Here is an 8,781-nt window from a genome sequence, read left to right as displayed (position 1 = left end):
CACGGGTTTGCCCTTGTTTTGCTCATCCAGAAGCACTTTCTGAAAAAATAATAAGGCCTCCCTTCCATTTTCTGCCTCTTCCTTCCAATTACATAAGCACAGCCACCAGTGTTTTAAGCACTAAGAGTAAAAAAGGTATAGATCAATTTGTCAATATTTCTAAATTAGGCTTTTCCATGACAGAATGTCTGCACAGGGACTAGGGATCTGCTTTCTTAATACTGATAACCTTAGTTACCAGGATTTCCTGTAGGGCCTTTTGTTTTGTTGTTGTTTTAATGAACACGCAATACGATTTTCAACAGAGAGCAAATGTCCAGAACACCTCCCATCCTTACCCTTCATGAGCCCTTCACCAGGTTTGCAGCTTCTATTAACTCAACAGTCTTTGCTGGTGGTAAATGTTCCCTCTGAGTATGCTGGGAGCTCACCTAATTGGGTCTACTTTATTGTGACCTGAAATAGCACCGGGGAGAAGGGCGACCTTGGGCTGAGTACCTTGTTATCTCATCCTTCAAGGTTCACTTCAAATATTATACACCTAGTGAAGCCTTCTTCACTGCTTCTAAATGTGGCTCAGAGAGTTAGTTCCTTCCTAGTTTATACACAGGATTCTGCTTTAATTGTAGAGAGAAGAAATATACACATTAATCTAATAGCTGGCATGAAAATTCCTCTCAGGGTGGAAAATTTTTCTGTCAAAGTACCTTGGTTAACTCCTTTCAGCAGAAAGTGAGACCATTAGGACATAATTAGAGTTAGGAAATTTAAAAGGTACATAAATTTTCTGCATTGAAAAATCAGTGGAGTTGAGGAAGAGGAGAGAACAGAGAAGTGAGGGAGATGGGCAACATAGCAAGGGACCGGAGACTGACTCCCAGGCACATTTGCAGCTTGCAACTTGAACTCAGGTCATGTGAATACCCAGTAATTGATGGCACTATTGAAGTTTTCTACTTCTCTTTGGACAAGAAAGTACATAAGAGATCTTCATAGAAATGGCACTGTGAACATGAAGACATGTTTGTAAGCATAACAGTAACTCACTTATTTAAAGATAATTATTTCCAGCACTTCCCACAACCTGGGGATAGGCAAAAAGCTTCTGAGAGGCTGTGTAAGAATATAAATAGTAACTCACAATAATAATGCATTGCTATTATTTACAGAACTTGAGCTAGGTTCCAAGAACTTTGTGAAGGGTTTTTCTCATACATTATGTCTTGTAATATTTGCAAAAATCACGTGCATGTTGTGCATATTTCTAATTTTGTTGGTAAGAAAACTGAAGCTTGGAAAGGATAAATGGATGCCAAGGGCATCTGAGTGAGCATATGATGAGCTACCACTAGAACTCTGATTCCAAAAAGCCTACTCTTTACCAAATATTCTTAACCAAAAGCATCTTCATATGGATAGCTAAAAGGGTCTAATAAACCAAGTCTGTGTCTTTTAGCCATTAAATAGTCCCTCGGGTTCCAGAGGGACTATTTACTTTTTCTTTATACAATAACTTAATGATGTGTGCCTGTCTGTTTGATTTACTCAGACAGTTAAAACTAAACATTTAATGAGTAGTAGTGACAAGGGAATTCAAGAGGTAGATCCATTGATAACTTCAGTGAATATTGGGAAACTGAATATCAATGAGTAAGGATACGAAAAAGCGTGAACAAAACAAAAACAAAGCATACAACCCAAAGAAACAGAAAGAGTCTGTGTTAGAAAATTGAATGCTAGGTTAATTGGGCAAGGTTGTCACTGTGTTCTGGTCCGGAATGTTGCTATGAAGAGTGTTAACTCTGGGTTAAAAAGAAATCATATTATTGTACCTCCTATTTTAAAGTTACATGAAAATATATTTCAGACAAAGTTACAGACAAAATATATTTCAAGGGACTATATTCCAACAAAAGTGGCTAAAATCAGCAGCAGTGTGATGAATGCTCTAGCTATGGAGAGAAGAGACTTTGGTACCCACCCCAACCTTGTATATATTAGCTCCATGACCTGGGGTTTCACCACTTTGAGTCACAGCCTGCCACTCTCTACAGTGGGAATGCTGATCGTAACTGTCTCCAACACTCCTTGTAAAATGGAAATAGATGACACATATGTATAACATACTTGGCACACAGATTATGTTCAATAAAGCTGTATAAAATCACATATACAGACAGCTTTGACGCCCAAATGGAAAAGCTCTGGCAATTGGAAGGACTTCCCAACTTGGAGCAGATCTTGTCTGAAAATAGTATGTTCATGGAGTACTCACTCATCATTAGGAGGAGAACACAGGGGCGGGGGGCGGGGGGGACTTTCCTATTTCTGTGTTATCTGTCTCCACTTTCTGGAGAGAGCCATAACGTGTCAGATACACTAGCTCTTGTTCTTCATATTCCAGCCAGCATCGCCCAGGAGACAGAAATAGCATTCATCGAAAGCCGCAATTACCTCATTTCACTGGCCCATTTGTGCAAGATGTGCCTTGCTTCACAGTGACTGCATGGGGCCAAAAGTCCAGCAAACAGAGCTGCTGCTTGTCCAAAAAATGGCCCTACAAACAGGAGAGGACAGCATGTTCCCTGAGCAGATCGGGACCCTTGGCTGTGTTGCGGGTGTTTTGTTTCTCAGGCCAGAAACTGTGTCTGAAAACTCCTGGGGATTTCCCAAGCCCCAGTCGTCAGGCGATCAGGCTTCCTCTGACATCATCTCTGAGTAATGGGGTGCAAAGAGGGGGTCACACACAAGGCAGTCCAGGGACAGCTTCAGCATGATTGTGGTAAATCAGAGCACCAGTGCCAGAATGGTCAGAAAAACAGGGAGAGTGTTCTGAAACAGTGCCTGATGCATGGTGGGCATTCAAGAAATAGTTCTTGAATAAAACCCTGAGGGATTAAATGACTGGACTCCCAAGTCACGCAGTCAGTAAATGGCAGAGATGAGATTTCAGCAAGGGTGATCAACTGTCCTGGTTTGCCCAGGACTAAGAAGTTTCTGTGGGACTTTGTGTGCTAAAATCAGGGAAGTCCTGGACAAATTGGGATGAGTTTGTCAACTTAATTTCAAAACAGGAGTGTTTGACTTGAAAGCTCATGCATTTAATCGTAAAACAAAAACCTTTTCTCAAGGAGACTTGAGTTTCATAAGGGAAACAAAACAACTATCATATAAATGGAAGGGCATACTTGCTTGAGAAAAGGAGTTAGCAGCTTAGCCAACCACTGTTCACCAATTACTGCCACTCCCTCTTGCTAAGAGAATTCCAATTTGTTCAATAAACCCTTTTGTTAAACATGCACTTTAATGAGCCATTCAGGGAAACCACATTCACCTTACCCTTATGGTGAAGGGTTTAGAAATGAGCATGTGACATAATTTTGGCCAGTGAAACATGCGAGGAGGTCAATATGCACATTCTTGGAAATGTTTCCTTGTTCTTAAAAAGACGCCAACATAACAAAAGTTCTCATCACCTACTGGACATGTTTATGTTAGTACGCGACACTTGGAACTGTGGTGGCTGTTTTAGATTCACTAAGTGAACTCAAGCTAGGCTGAAAGTTGGGGAAGGTGGAAAGGACCTGAGTCTTTTATGACACTTTTGAGCTTTTAAATTAACTGACCAGGCAGTTATCTTATCTCAGGACTTAAGAGATAATACATTGTCTTTATTATTGAAGCTATTTGAGACAAGGCATTCTTTTATGCAGTCAGTAACATCCTAGTGGATACAATATTCAAAATGTGATATGACATCAAAAGAAGAAGAAATGCCCACCAGATGATGGTGACAAGAATGTTTCATGAAGGATCTAACAATTGAATCATGTTGTGGAGGAAGAATATACTTTCAACAGACAAAATCAGGCATAGAAAACAACACTACAATAACTACAGAAAATGAAGGGCTCTGGGGGTAGCTGGACAAAAGCAAAGAGTCTAATTTGGCTAAACCTAGAGTTTATGGGAGTGATTAATGGAATAGGAAACAGGAAATGTACTCAGGAAGTAGAACATGAAAGGTTTTGAATTCCAGGCTAAGTAAACTAGATTTTCCCAGTAGATTGTGGAGAGTCACTGAAGATGGACAACTAGAATGTCACCCTACCTCTTCAGAGGATTACTTTGGTTACAATGACCTCTCCTTCATTTGAATTCACTTAATATTTAGAGCCATGGTTCTCAACTTTAGAAGCACATTAGAATCCTCTGAAAAGTGTGCATGTTTGTGTGTTGCATATATTTGTAATGTGTGCAGAGTATAGTGCTCTGGAGAGAGGACTGAACTATTATTATTTTTTTTATTTTCTATTAATCTGCCAAGTGATTTTGGAATGCAATCATGTTTGAGAACAATAGACTTGGTGATCTCCAATTTTGAATATTTTAAGCTAGCTTACTTATATGCAAAGTCTCTTAGAGTGTCAATGTGGAAAGAATACTAGAGATTTTCTAAGCGAACACCTTCACTTTTGGCTGATCACCATCCCACCTACCTCTAAGATAATGCAAAGGCATTGTAAACCCTACAGGGCCACACAAATGTTCTAGCTATTACCACCACCACCATTATCATTATGATTGATGATTAAAAATGAAACATACAGAAGCAAAATGATTTGCTCAAAGTCATTCTGTACGTTAGTATCATATATGGGGTTGGAAATAAGGTTTTGACATCACTTATCTAGCATTCTTTCCATTAAACCAATTTTTTGAATATTTCAGTAATGCATATTTCCCCAAATGTTCTGTAATTACATTTTGTAGAAAACATGTTATATTGCTTTTCACCCTCAATATTCCTAGCTGTAGACTTCCTGGGTAACTTATTCTTGTGTGATTAATTAAATCTCACTTTCAGTGATTCTAAAACATGAACATGTGTCAAAATCACCTGAAGGGCTTGTTAAACCACAGACGTGTGAGCCACCCCCAGGATTTCTGATTCAATAGGTCTGAAGTGGTGATTCTTGTGATTGATATTCATAAAACATTCTTAGATAAGGTCTACACTACCGGTTTGGGGATTATACTTTGAGAATGACTACCCTAGTCTAACCCAGAGGTGGGAGTTTTGTCTGAGAAGAGCCACTTTCTAGTTAAGTAAAACTGATTTATATCCTGGTTCTGGCACTTTGTAGCTATGTAACTTGAGCAAATCTCCTCCTCTGTTTGAGTCTCAGTTTTCAAATCTATAAAATGGGAATGCTAATAAATACCTGGAACATTTATTAAAGACAACATGACATGACTAGTACGGTGCTTGGCATGTAGAAAAGACCACTAACTGTTCATTTTCTAGCTGACTTTCCCTTGAGAATCCAGTTTTCCCATGAAGAGAGATGTTGCCTGGCTCCAGTGGGTGATTCATGGCTCTTCTTGTAGCTGGCTCTCTTTCAATGAGCTTGAGTTTACATGTCCACCAAATCACTAAAACACATATGGAGTCTATTTCTAGAAAATGTTATACAAATCATTTTAAAGGGGGAAAATATGATGGGCAAATTATGTCAATATTATCCTCAAAGCAATATTTTGGAGATAACAATTTTCCCATATGTTCTGTTTCACTTACTTTGGCTTTTTTAACAGTTTAACCATAACAGCTGCTCCTGCTCACTAATTGCCTGCAACATTAAACAATGGACACACATCACTTCCTAGACTTTCCTTCTGTGTCAATCTCAGAGCTTCAGATATTTGTGAGTATCCCCAGGTTGCCTCATTCCTCTTGTGCTCAACTCTGTCAACTTATGACTGAGCAAAAGATGGTATGAGAAAGATCAAGGGAACTTTGGCATGACTGCTGGTGAAACCAGAGCAGTAACAGATGGGGTTCCAGACCCTGAGACAATCTGTCCCAGACACAATCTTCCTATGACTCAAAGGACCTTGACTAAGCCTCCGTCACAATCCCTGGCTGATGAGAAATTTTCCATGTGGATTTGTGGGATGTTCTTCCTCAGAAATAGGTACAACCATGGATCTTGTCCAAGGTAGAAACTTGATAGTCATTGTTGGTTCTTTTTTCTGATCCCTTATTTCAAGTCACTCTCCATGTCCTTTCAGTGTTTCCACTTAAATTTTTTACTTTTTCTGTTCTTTCAAGCTACACTGCTCCTACGCAAGCCACAATCTTCTCTAAGATCACTGCAACAACATCCCGACTAATATTTCCCACTTTCTGTTTAACCCCTTTCCATCCATGCCTGACCCCAGCTGGAATACAATCTGTATCATGTCATTCTCTTGAACCTCTTTCTAGTGATTTCCTACTACTCTTAGAAACTAAGTCTGGTCTCATCCTGGTTGACTCTAAATGTGCACTGTCTAACGTGGTAGCCACTAGCCACATGTGGCTAGTTAGATTATATTCAAATTAATTAAAATTGAACGAAGTTCAAAATTCAATTCCTAGATCACAGTAACCACATTTCAAGTACTCGATAACCACGTGCAGCTGGCAGCTACCATTTTGGAAAATGAAGATATAGAATATTTCCTTTTTTAGGAGATTATTTTTTACTTTTATTATTTTTAAAATTCTTTAATTGACATAATAAATGTACATATTTATGGGGTACAGTGTGATGTTTCAATATATGTTATTGGCAGAACTTTCAAACCTTTTCTTCTTGCTATTTTCAAATATGCTATTGTTAACTATAGTCACTCCACTGTGTATTAGAACACTAGAACTAATTCCTCCTATCTAACCATTATTTTGTACCCACTGACCAACCTCTTCCCATCCTCCCCTTCCCCTTCCCCTTCACAGCCTCTGGCAACCACAAGTCTAGTTTTTACTTCCATGATATCAACCTTATTTTCTTCATAACAAAATATTGTTTCAGGCAGCCCTGCTCTAAATATTGAAAACTGGTTAATAATATTTACCACATTGTATTGCTGTACATGGCCACCATATGGAGAAATGGCGCCTGCAAGTACTGCTGAAGAGAATATAAAATGACGTGAGCATTCTAGAAAGTAATAGTTCTTAATGCAATTAACAATGTTCTTAGGCTTCAGAGAATTCTCACACAGATCCCAAAGGAAATGCATTCAAGAGTATTTATCACAACATTGTTTTATGCTAGAAGGAGATGATAAAGAACCTGAATGTTTGTGACTAGGGGACTGAATAATATAATATGGAAGATGCCTATAGCAGAAGACTGTGAAGCAGTCAGATGCAAGGGACTGCATGCACACATACCTATCGTATAAACCTAGTGTTATATTTTTACTGTGGGCTTGTACTCAGCAGTAAAATAATAATTTGAAAATTACTGATACATGCAAAAACTTGGATAAATCTCACAGATATTATGTAAAAGAAGCCAGACATCAAAGAGTGCATACTGAATCATTTCATATTTATGAAGTTCATTGAACATGCAAATTAATCTATGGTAATAGAAATCAGAGCAGTGGTTGCATCTAATCAGGGGGTTTACTGTAAGGGCATATAAGGAAACTTTCCAGGGTTATGGAAATATTATATGTTTTGATTAGGGTGTCCATTACATGGGGATAGACATTTGTCAAACCCATTTAACAGTACACTTAAAAACTGTGCATCTTACTGTAGGTAAATTCACCCCGATAGAATTAGTTATTTTTTTAAACAAAGTTTTAAAGGCAAAAAGATTAGTTTCAGATGAGATATATACAGACATATATATAGGCATGTAAAACCACGGTATGTATTTTATAGAAAAGGACATATAACGAAAAATTTGAGGCAATATTTTGCTGAGGATCAGGGGAGTCAATGGAAATAGGAATTAGAAATAAAAGAGACAAAAATTAGATTAAAGTAAACTAGAGAGGATCCTTAAATGGGCTGGAAGTGATTGAGCCAAGACTGGAGAGTGTGAGCAACTCGGTTCAACTCCCTGCATTTGAAATCAGTAAGACCTTCACTGCAAGAGAGTCTCTCTTCTTTCCAGAGTGACTAAACTAGGACTGTGTATTACTGGCTTTATCTCTCTCTTCTCCTGGAGTAATTTTGGCTGTAGAAAGGAGAAATTAGGTAGAAATACAGAAGGTGGGGGAAGAAGGAAAGAGGGAAGAAAGGGAATATGTTGACATTTGAATCTTCAGAGTTTCTGAGTCAGCTTCATCTCCAGAATCTTCAATAATATAAACACATACATTTCATTTCTTTTTTTCTTTATGTTTATTTCCTTTCTTTTTCTCTTAAATTAGTTCGAGTTAGGATTCTGTTATTTCCTCTCAAAAAATGTACTAATATCCGAGTGTAGTTGAATATTTTATGGAACCTGAATTGTGCTGTGTGTTAGCATTTTAAAAACTTATAGTCATGGAAATATCCACACATATACAAAAATAGAGAGATTAATATAATGAATACTCAGCTTCAACTAGTTTTAGTATGTTGCTAATCTTGTCCCATTTACCCCATCTGTCCACCTCCTCCTCCCCCAGCCCAAGACAGACACACACTATTGGAATAGTTTAAATCCAATTCTAGACATTTTATCACTTCAAATATAAATATTTAAATATATAGGTCTGAAATTAATAATCTTTTTAAAAATATAACCACAATTCCAAGATCATACCAAAAATAATAAAAATTCCTTAATGGTATCAAATATCTAGATGGTATGTGAATTTTCCTGATTGTCTAGTAAACATAATTTTACCATACTTTTTCAAAGTAGAATCTGAAGAAGATATAAATCAATCAATCTGGATAATATGTCTTCTCAATTTATTTTATTGTACAAGTTCCCCATTTCTCTT

Source organism: Galeopterus variegatus, unplaced genomic scaffold (genome assembly GCF_000696425.1).
Source record: "Galeopterus variegatus unplaced genomic scaffold, G_variegatus-3.0.2 Scaffold2461, whole genome shotgun sequence".
Classification (NCBI taxonomy): domain Eukaryota; kingdom Metazoa; phylum Chordata; class Mammalia; order Dermoptera; family Cynocephalidae; genus Galeopterus; species Galeopterus variegatus.
This window is presented reverse-complemented; position numbering follows the sequence as displayed.